An 11324-nucleotide genomic window follows, 5' to 3' on the forward strand; every position below is an offset into this window, starting at 1 on the left:
ACAGTCTATCGCTAATCGAAATGCCAACCAGGAAGATCCCCAGCATCAAAGGGCATCCGTCCGCGTGTGCGCGCGCGCGTGTGTGTGTGTAGTGGACGGTCTGTGTCCAAGCCGACACGAATGACACTATCGGATTACATCGTTATCATCATCGTCGGACCGCTTTATGAGTCCACGGTTCGCTCCGGTGCTGCCAAGCCTTCACGCGACTGATTGGCATTATCGGTGACGGCCTGTCATCACTCCACCAATTGCTCCGACAATTTAAAACTGATCCCATGAGGCGGGGACAAGCGCCAACTGCAACCTGGAGGGAAAAGGCGTCAAACTGCTCGCGGCGCCTCAGCAACTGCAACTCGAGCGAGGATCACGCTTGGACCGCTGCAGTGCTGCGGCTTCAATTTGTCTTTTTTCCCCTCACTTTAGGGTGCATGCGATGCGAATGTGCCAAATGAACAACGGTAGGGACGCTGCGCCCAAGGGCTACAGCTTCTCTCTAATCGAACGTGCTGACAAGGTGGCCGGGTGGTCAGAGGACCGCGTGTGAGATGAAATGATGAAGAAATTGCTTTTGCTTCTTCTGCTCCGGCAGATCAGCAGCAGCAGCAGCACTAGCTGGCCGGCCCAGACTATATGAGTAAGCGCTCTCTTCGTCAGCGTCGCCGATGGTCGCGTGTTGGTATTGGAACTAATAACCGGCGAGCGCACGTTCGCGCGTTGTTTGCGCAATGAATGTTCTTTTCGTTTGGGTGGTCGGCGGACGTTTTTTTTTTCGCTTTTTTGCTTGCTTTAGAAAGAGATTGAAAATTGTCCGACCTCGTCAGCGTCATCGTCGGGGTTGACGTTGCAAGATCAAGGTCGCATGTGTGTCGGGCAAGGTGTGTTTTCACTATTTCATATCTGCGGACCAGTTACGGTACACTGTGAGCAATGGATGTGATGGAGAGGTTATTTTACATCGAACAGGACAAGGACAACGACTTTGTTTGGGGACTGGAATTTCAGTCAATTCAGGTTGAAGATTGCTCGCGAATCGAAATGATAAGTAGACGTGGATATATTGGTGACAGCAATCGAGTGGAATCGGGATACACTTAGCATACAATGCAGCTCCAATTCCTTCAGCAATCGTATGTAAATTGCTTAAAATTATGTTATTCCAATTAGTTTCGCGACGCAATCCAATATGATAATCTAGTGTTCACTGTTTCCAACAATGTTGTGCGTTACAATTAGGGAGATGAAGTTGGTAGGTTGGTTTTCGTATTTAAAGGATAATGAGCTTCATAGTTGGAGGGACTTTTCATCAGTATCATCAACAACAGTTTGTAAGTGTTAATTGTATTCTATCATTCACTCTTCTTACCATCGATCCTGCCCATCGCTAAGATATTAACAAGTAATCCGCACCTGTGGTACGTCAAATTAACTTTATTCATAAATGAATTTGAACGACTCAATGCCACGATGGCTGGTGATGACAGCGAAGCATCACCTTTCTGGGACGTTAATGGATGCACTTAGGCCCCGTAGCAGCCGCACATTGTAGGTGTTTGCCTGCACCACAGCTGATTTGCATCTCTTTATGCTTATAATGGAGACACAAATTAGATCATCCCTTTATGACCTACTTTTTCTTACAATGATTTGAGGGAGTCGATTCCTCGGAAGAAATGATTTATTTTCGAGTGAAAATATCACAATTTAAGATGTTTTTAAATCCGGTGAACGACATCTAATGGTGTATTTGAAGCAACTGGCGGTTGTGGTCGAAATAATTCAAATCCATTCCCACATCTTCTGGTTAAGTGCCTTTCTCTTATGGTGCACTTTAGCATCGCTTGAATATTTAATTGAAGGCTATAGTATGGAACGGAAAAGCTACGCGTGGTGTCTAACGTTCTAGAGGATGCTTCACTTCTGAATCCCGGCAATACTTTGTTGAATAAAACATGCCGGGAAGTGGCACAAGATTAAAAACCAAAACATTGTATAAGCAGGTATTAAGGTGTTAAGCCTTACTAGATGCAAACCAGATTACGGAAACTGAAGCAAAATCAATACAATGTACTGGTCGGTTGTAGTGATGCCTTACTTGCTCAACGTACGGCAGCACATTTTGCTAGCACATCTCGCCGTCACAGTGCATTAAGGGGCAGTGTCTTTGCAAAACAAACACAACAGACATTTAATGTCGTTTGTAAATCCCTCGTAAGCCTTCTAGTCAACACTCGGTCGAGCAGGGACAATAGTGTGCTTCTTATAGCATAGTATAAGCTCAGCCGTGAGCATATTTCAAAAGTGTGCTCAACGCATTAGATTCTGCTTTCCAAATATTAGAAACGCATTTAACGGCTTTGAAAACTAGGAAATGTTTAGGAAAGAAAAAATCCATCCAACAAGTGTGGCTAGTTAAACATTCAAACCAGCAACGGAACTGGAGCAATAGAGTTTTTGTTATGTTTGTTCCGGTTCCATAAAGACGGAAAAATGCTGATGATGGCAGCGTAAAGTGATGTTCTCGCTGGCATTCGACGTTTCTATCACTGCATCGCACAGTGCACGTGCAGCTACAGCTGCCAGCATGCAGTGCTCGTGTTTACGCCATTACGCCCTCCGCAGCAGCAGCGGATGTGGTCCGGTAGTCTACCCATTCGAGAGTGGCTTAAGGCGGACGCGTAAGCATTTGAGAGTGCCACGTGAAAGAGAGTGGCCGGCAGTGGGCAGCTGGCCGTCTCGTAGCGTTCGAAAGCAGAGCGTTTGCTGCTCAATCTCCCCGGACATGTATGTGGGATGCTGGTGGATTTATTTGGAGGGGCATTTGCATTTTTGTCATTGTGTTCCCTCCAGAAACGGAAGAAAAATTCTTTTGATTGGATTTCTGGTTCCAAGGGACGGGGTTTTTAAGGAGATCCTAGAAAATTTCAAAGGATCTGCGTTACTGCTGTCTCGGTTCTGTGCAATCCCGTGTGTGGAAGCAGGTGGATGTCGAGAATGTCATTTCTTGGATTTTGAACGCTCGAGGAAAGGGGCGATCGACTGAAAGCAACGAGTTATCCATTGCACGATACACCTGAGCTCCAGTAGTCATGACGCTCTTTCCAAATGAGCAATTCAAGTAGCAGCAACTCTTAAAAGCAAACAGCAAGCAACAACAATCCATCGAAATGTAGCAACAGGTCCACGAGCTCTGCTCCTTTAAACGATGAGGTAAAAGTTTCCCTTCAGACTGGTGCGCTTATGGCAATGATACGTTCTGCTATTTTTGTGCAACGGAGAGGCGCTGCGGCTGTTGCTCAGAAGGATAAGAGTTTTTAATGAACTTTCGAGGATGCTTGTCACAAAAAGGGGACACCAAGAATACCCAGCATTTGAGATCATTAATGACGTGCGAAGCAACTTCTTTTGAACCACCATCTTAGGGTTGTCAAGGTGCGAGGAAGTTTTGTCGCACTGCATACCTTATTCGTCGAGTTCATTTCTTGGAATTACGTTCTCTGTTTTGATCTTATGAAAGTGAATGTAATGCGGTGATTAGCAACCAACAAGGTGATGCTCCCAATTTTGAAAGGAAAAAATCATTCATCGTTTCCATAGCGTGACTGTCAGTGTACCCCGAGATTGAAAATCCACTTCAGCGTATCAGTAACTTGAGCTATATGAGTTATTACGGCGCCAACTTCTTCAAGGTACAGCTGATAAGATGGTTAGCCAAAGGTCTCAAGTGTGTCAACCATCAATTCTACCGCGAGTGCGAGCGAAGGCGAGGTGTTACTGGCTACGCTACGTAAGGAAGTCGATGTTGCCCGGGGAAGCCAAATTTGAATTGGAGAGCAATGCCAATGTCTTCACCGATTTGTCTTTCGGTTGTCGTACGAGTAATCGAGATCGACCACCCCTTTTGCCCTGATGGCTGTGTTAACTGTGTCGATCATGCCGATGTCGGTGACAGTCCGTGCCATTCCGTTCCGTCATCACAAAACGCAGAGAGAGAGAGAGAGAGAATGTAAATTGATCGTGTTCCATTTCAGTGTAGGACCAAGGGAGGAGCTACTGCTTCTGCGACTCCTTGTCCTAGTCGACGGACGGGCCAGCGGTGATCGTGTAGCGATCGAATCAATCTTAAAGCGGCACCAGCAAACACAGAGCGTGCGAAAGATTGGACTGGAATCGCACAAGTGGCTTGGAGCGACGGTCCCGGACCTGCGAGTACCGCGAGCGCGAGCGTTGGCATTGGAATCTAAAATTATCAACCGAGGTCACGGATGGCTTTCCTCTCAGACAAGCAGTTCGGCCACAGGCGAACCAAGGAGGGTGGGGTGATAACTACTTTTGCATTCTCGCCTTTCGTGTATCGATTCGCTTCGGTTCCGTCTTCTTCTTCGCCCTTGCTATGGCAGCAGTGTCTCTTCGGTTTATGCTATTTATGCTAGTGTTAATGAATCTAGTTAGTAGCGGCAAGCGTTCAGCTTTTGGTGGTCGATCGAAAATTGGAAATCATTCTGATTTATGTCGTTTCTCCGGGCCTTTTTCGGGATCACTTCAAGTGAATAAAGATGACAGCTCTGTTTTTACCATCACAGCTGTTAATAGAAATTTGATTCTTCGTTTGATTCGCTGCAAGTACCAAAGACACTTTGCGCTGGTGTATGGGACCATAACTTTTCAGGTCATGAAAGTGCAAAACATGCTTCGCGTGCATTCATAAACTAAAAGACGTCAGTAAGACCGCACAATCCCACACTCCAAGCGATTCATCATCCCGGCCTCATCCGGGTGCTTTCGTGTGTGTGTGTTAAATATGGTCCGTGTGATGTGGTGTGCATCTTGTTTTCATGGTGCTGGATGCAGCCATTGCCGGCTGATAGTTAGACTGCAACCATTAGCTCACCCACGTTGCAAACTGCTTCTAATTGCTCGGCTCGGGTGCTCTATCGTATGCAAATATGATGATGCCCAATGGAAGAGACGAACAGTGGACGTGTGACGTGATCGCGTTAGTCATCAATCTGTGTCATGTCTGCCTGCCGCTGGGTGCTAGGGGACACTAGTGTCTGGTTTCCTTAAATATTGTTTGCCCAGTAGTACGGACTTTCTACTACAAACACAGATGCATAAGGGAGCATTAGCAGCAATACCATCAAGCCATGAAGCAACGGAGCAACGATTTGAAGTACCCCTTTGGAGTTAATAGCTAACGCTTGGCTACAGTCCCGGGAATATAGTAATCAGCCAATGTGGTGGTAGTGTGCCGATAATGGCTCCGCAAAATGGAGCAGCAGGAGCAAAATGAATTCCTTTTTCTCGATTGCTTGGTGCTAACAAGAGCGGATAAGAAACGGAGGAGCACCGTTAACATGCGAATGCAATGAATCTGTCACCATAAATCTATGTCGAAAAGGCTGACCCCGTTATAAACGGTGGATTGTTTCGAAGGGCGGAAAAAATGGTAAAAACCATAACGAGATAAATAATATCATTGATAGAATGCTTATCGGCGAAGCGGAATGTATTGCAACCGGCATCTTTATGCCTTTCGTTTGCGATGATTCTACGACAGCTACGAGACTCTGTGGCTTCCGTAACCCCCCCCCCCCCCCCCCCCTTCACCTACATAAATCATTTGTTTAGAAATATAAGCCACTAAAACGTTCTTGACACACTCTCAGTTGCGGTGCGATTTGTGATGCTTTTGTTATCAGTCTTTGACTTATGCCGAGAGTTCTGATATGAGACAGGACTCGGGCACTACTCGCGGGTGCTCTATCTAAACCGCGATTGTTTGCTTATCAGACACCACCATACTCCGGATCTTTTTATCGGATCCAGAACTGGTTCAGTTGATGGTCCATTGCAGCTCTATTTTTAACGTTGGCATGATAACGTGGTTTTAAAGTGGCATCAACTCGAAGCCAAACAAATTACCAGCATTCCATCGTGGCCACAAGCCATGTTGCATTTACAGGGAAGATCAACCATAGTTTGTTTGTTCTAGTAGAAAGCGGACTGTGTTGCTCTTGATATGATAAACGTCGCTCTACCATATGTTGGCACTTTTTTAGTGAAATTATCAACCGAGAAGAACCGCAACGGCGGCGATGGCTAATTGTCGACAATTTTCTCACGAAATAAGCTCCCACTGGTCCAATTATCGTCGCTGATAGACGGATTCACGTGCGGCAAAGTACTATTTAAATATGAAACACACAAAAAACCCAGACAGCGCTCAAATCTTCGCGAGTACGCGTGCTCGCACGGGTGTGTTGCTTCAGCGTAATCATAGGATGCCGGAAAGTGAAACTCTCGCTGTGGAGATCGTCAGCCGGTTTGTTTTTTCTTCTCGTATGTTCGTTATGTTGAATAGAGGTAACCTCGGAACCGAACCGGTGGCCGTGAAGCTATCAAAAGCTCGAGAAAACGTTGTGACTCCGGACAGCAAGAGAAGCGCACAAAAACAAATCCGAAATCATTAAAAAAAAACCGGACCCTATTTCGTGTGGTAGAACTAGATCATACATTCTAAATATCGGCGAGGAGATGCGTGTGAAATGAACCCTATTTGCTACAGAATATTCCTTGTCCATCTGGCAGCTAGCAAGCCGGTTCCTCCTTTCATTTCGCAGCACTGATAATAGTAGGCAGCGTGTTGGCACGCCACCGTCTACGATACGCACTTCGACACCATCACCAGCGCAAGCAGTGGACATTCTGAAAGCTTAATCTCACGCACCAGCCACTACTCGTTTTGGCGACCAGAAACCCGTGTTTTAACTCTAAAACCGCATTCACTTCCTTTAAGTTGTTTTGAAATTTTGAGGATTTCTCTTTTCTGTCTGAATTCGTAATCAGATCGCACGGAACCACTCGGCACTCGGCACTCGGCCATTGAATAATACCTCGATCCATCTTAGCGACACTGCTGCTGCTGCTGCTGGCCTGAGACCCCGCTCCGGTGGGCAGTCTGGCAGCGAAGCTAATCGTATTTCGCAACAAACAAACACATCTATACGACCTCACACGGGGCCAACACACCTTGCGTAGTAGTAAAGGACAACGACGGTTGCTACGATCGCTGACTTGGAAGCTCGGAAGAGGCTTTCTGGCACGTGCCAGAGACGGGTCAGTAGGAGAGAATGATTTGTGGGAGACTAGGGAGGGGTGGTGTAAAGTACACACTCGACTATTCACTACACAAAGCGACTCGCGGAGGGCCACCACCGTTATCGCAGAAACGCCCCCCAGGTCCCGGATTCCCGGCCCTTAGACGATCACGAGCACCACAGGAACGACGATGCGCTGTTTGTTGTCTATCTGCAACTACTTCTTTACGTTTTTACTCTTCTTCTTTGCTTTGGACTACGGTCTGTCTGGGACACGTCACTTTCACGCACGCTGGACGCGCTTCTGTCGTAAATACCGCGACACGTTTCGAGATCCGCGGGGATTCGAGAGCTCGCGACGATGTCAACCGTTTCCGTCGAGCGTTCGAACGAAACAACCGAAGCGAGTTGAAGCCGAGAGCAACCGAACCTACGGCAAACATTCATCTGTTCCACTTCGAGCACATTCGGCTTGGGGCGAAGTCGAAGCGAGGATCTTATCACTTCTCCTCGATTTTGACTTGAGATTGAACCATTTATTGAAGGTTTATAACTCAGATTCACTATACTGAAATGTGCTCGTCACAAAGGGAAACACACAGCTTGCTCCGATGCTGCTTTTCGATCGAGATGAAACCATTATGATGAGGCCCCAGCTACCGCGTGGTAGCTTAGTAGTTGACAAGCGAACGTCGAGTTTAGTGAACGTGATGCTCGTGTACTGGATGAACCGATTCGCACGAACGGAGAGTGGTTCATGCATTGCACGAGTTGGCACGTTTATGTTTATGCTTTCAAGGTCAACCACGTGCAGCCGGTGATGATCGTGCGGAACGGCTTATCAAATGAAATATTGGATGGCATAAAATACTCGCATATGATCGACCCATTGAAGCATTGAGCATTTTTCATAGACGGTCAAGGAACAATAGAGATACCCGGGGAAGATAGATGGAGTCACTGTTTGCAGAGGAGATCGATGCAAGTTACCATGAACATCCTCGACCAAGTAGACTACGATCAGAAGGTCGTCGAGGTCGTTTGAATGCGTACGCGCTTTAAGTAACTGGTTCGGTGGGTTTTCGTGTTCCGAGAAGAACGAGACCTCGAACCAGAGGCCGGCATCATTACACGGGAGCCATGTAGATAACGGTTTCACTTAGATTCGCGACAAGCCAACTACGGGTACAGAAGTCGCTGGCGCTCATTGTTCATGTTTCACGTTCATGATTTCAACTTTCAAGGAAAACTTTATCATACATCTGATGTAATGTGCCAGTATGATTTCCATGAAATGATCCAGTCCCAGTCATCATGCTCAAGTAAGGAAACTCGTTCTCGTACAATTAATTGGTGGAATAAAGTTAAATTTAAATGGACAGGAATTTATGATTCATTTGCTTAATTGTATGTTCGCTTGGTTAGCGATTTATGTCTTTATGGCCATGATGCATTATTGCACCCAACAATTGGACAGAGAATTGAAGAACGGATGTACAGAATGTTAATCAAACTTCCGACATATTTAAACATTCATGAAATCCTTCAGAAGGAGAGCAGCAGCATGATCCCTATGGAACACATTTCGAAAGCCATGTGTTATTGATCCTTTACGGATCATAGGTCCAAACCATAAAGTTAAACAGAAGCACGGAAACATGATTCATTTAACGCAGACATGGTGGTGTGATGGTCTGCAGCACCACCATCATCATCATCATCATCACCACCATCAAGACGATCTTGACGATGGTAGGAAATAGTTTCTCAACAAACTTCCACGGTTCATTGGAGTTCCGATCCCGATATGAACTACGGTTCGTTCTCTATGTCGTCTCTCTCTCTATGTGTGCGCTTCGAAGGCAGCGAAAGTGCAATGCAATCCGCAAAAGCGCAGCGATGTGGCAGAATCTAATTGTCCTGCTGGACAGAAGCAGGAGAGCAGGAGCAGTTTGGCAGACTTCGCTCAAAATGGTCCTGCTAGCATCAACTTCTTACTATCCGAGAGTTCGCCTTCAACACCATTTGACTCTTGTGTTCTGTACTCTGTGAACTGGTAGTTGGCAAAGTTTTTTTTTACTTTTCTTTTCACATCGCGCCGTACCGCATCAGAAATGTAGTTTTTATTGATTCATTAAACTAGTTACCAATTCAACGAGCTGGCTCCTAGAGTTAATAGATGTACGGTAGCATCTTGTTTTGAACTGAGGCCCTGGTACCTCACAAGGCCACAAAAGATTGTAATTAATTTGTTCGCAAACAATGTGCAGGGGGCTGAGATTGTAATTTTCTCTTTTTTGTTATGGCAATGGCAATTTTGGTAGACTTCCGAGAGAGAGTGATTCAGTATTCAAAACGGTTGACACCGGCTTCGAGAAGTTTGTAATTTTGATGAAACGTTCTGATCGATTAACGTAACAAAATTAAAAATCACCCAAGTGAAAAAGAATGAACATAATCTTCAAGACCCAAAGGGACGATACTCTAGGTCATGGTAGCAGCTTGATGGAAATGAGAGGAATTTTCCGGAATTTCAGGCAATCGCGTGGAAATGAAGTTTAAAATCTTTGTCCTTGCCCGCGAGGGTCCGCGGTGCGCTTCCGGAAAGTCACAAAAGATGTCAACCCCCCTTTTGGGGGGCTTCTGAAGAACCCTTACTCAGCGAAATGATGCCCAGCTCTTGATGGTTCCATAATTGATTAATAGCCAACAGCGTTAAATGCTGGCTTTCACTGGGAGCAGCACAGGATTATTGATGAGGATTGAATCGCGTCATCGCGAGGGTATCCTTAGAACTTACCTAAAAAGAAAGAAGAAAAAGAGAGAGAAAAAGGAACAATGTTAATGAAGATTAGGAACTTAGCACGGTAAATAATCAACAGAGCGTTTGAAAGAGCACCCCTTTTTCATTGATAAATGACGAACAAAATCGATGAAGCGATCAATGTGCTTCAGCTCATCAATTTCCATTCCAAACCGAACAACGATCGTGACCAACCAGCGTTGATTGGGCATCGAGAGGAAATGCAGCATTAAATGCTCGTAAAATGAAATAATTTCACTAAATGCACTCCGCGTCATGTCGGGCAGTAGTGCGGGGTTTGCCGTCGTCGTAAAGCCAACCGCAAACCGCCGGGGACCGCCGGGGACCACTGGTTACAAGAGGATCATTTATTCCGGTACCGTATCGGAAGCGCGACAACCGACGGTCGTAAAATTCTTTTATCGTTGCACTTTCTGCTTTCTTGGCCAGGACCGGCCGACCACCAACTGCATGCTGCTACCGGGCACACACACGCACCGCATGTTTACAACCTTTTGATATTCATTCATTTTTGGAAGCCTCCGCCGGGCTTCTTCCGTCTCAGCGGTGGTCTTGATTCGCGCTTTACGCGCGCGAGCATTACAGGATCGTAAAACGGAGGACCGTTGTTTTTTTTTTGCTCTTTCGCGTGATAATTCGGTCGTCGATGAAGATCGTGATGGTTCCTCGTTACTGTCTCTTGTTACTTTATCGGTTCAGCGTAGCGGTGGCCAGCGTTGATTGAGTTGCCAGTAGCAGAAAAGAAGAACACACGAGACTACCGGTACACGCGATATGATTGCTTGTCACTGCGAAATGAAGGTCACGAAGAATCGGCCATCGTTAGCCATGTTCTCTGTGTTCGAGGGCAGCGAACATGACAGCCCGGACAACAGTGCAATGGACATGATGAACAGAAGTTCCCTCCTCCAACATCTCACTTGTTTAACATAAATAGCATGGGAATGCAACAAATGGAATGCCTGGAAATGTTGTTCGGAGATATATTACGACCACTGGAGCAATGACAGGCCCTGAGAACTTTACTGAGAGGTAAGTAAAGTCAATTCTGAAACCGAAACCTCCCCCCGTGAGCCATATTGTGATCAAAATAGAACCAAGTAGCATTACAAACAGAGTGTCCTTCAAGCTCTTCGTCTGATGCTATCCGTTTTTATATTTCTTTTCCTCTATCCGTTTTATATTCTACTCTATCTGTTTTTATATTTCTTTTCCTTTTTGTGTGAAGCAGTTTTGTATTGAAAAGCGTTAATTGAGGTCAACTGATTGGAGTAATTCAAGGCGCTAGGCTCAAGGCTCACGGTACGTGACTACCAAATCATGCACTTTGAATTTGATCAACATCATAATCCGATTGTCACTGGATTGGCGCTACTCATGTATTCCTCAAATCATCTCCT

The 11324-nt window shown here is 45.9% G+C and overlaps 1 protein-coding gene across 5 annotated transcripts in view; it reads right to left on the reverse strand.

Annotated features, from left to right (window-relative positions):
• Positions 1-11324, reverse strand: part of LOC125952709 (atrial natriuretic peptide receptor 1-like) — a 62437-nt gene that overhangs the window by 33353 nt on the left and 17760 nt on the right. The window contains exon 1 of one of the 5 annotated variants that reach the window (XM_049682363.1): positions 7330-7482. The exons of 2 other annotated variants lie outside the window; for them this stretch is intronic. The gene's annotated coding sequence lies outside the window, so the exon portion shown is untranslated. Of the gene's footprint in view, positions 1-6896; positions 7483-11324 lie in introns of those variants that run through there. 2 more of the 5 variants (XM_049682362.1, XM_049682361.1) reach the window with 2 other exon arrangements.

Source organism: Anopheles darlingi, chromosome 2 (assembly GCF_943734745.1).
Source record: "Anopheles darlingi chromosome 2, idAnoDarlMG_H_01, whole genome shotgun sequence".
Classification (NCBI taxonomy): Eukaryota; Metazoa; Arthropoda; class Insecta; order Diptera; family Culicidae; genus Anopheles; species Anopheles darlingi.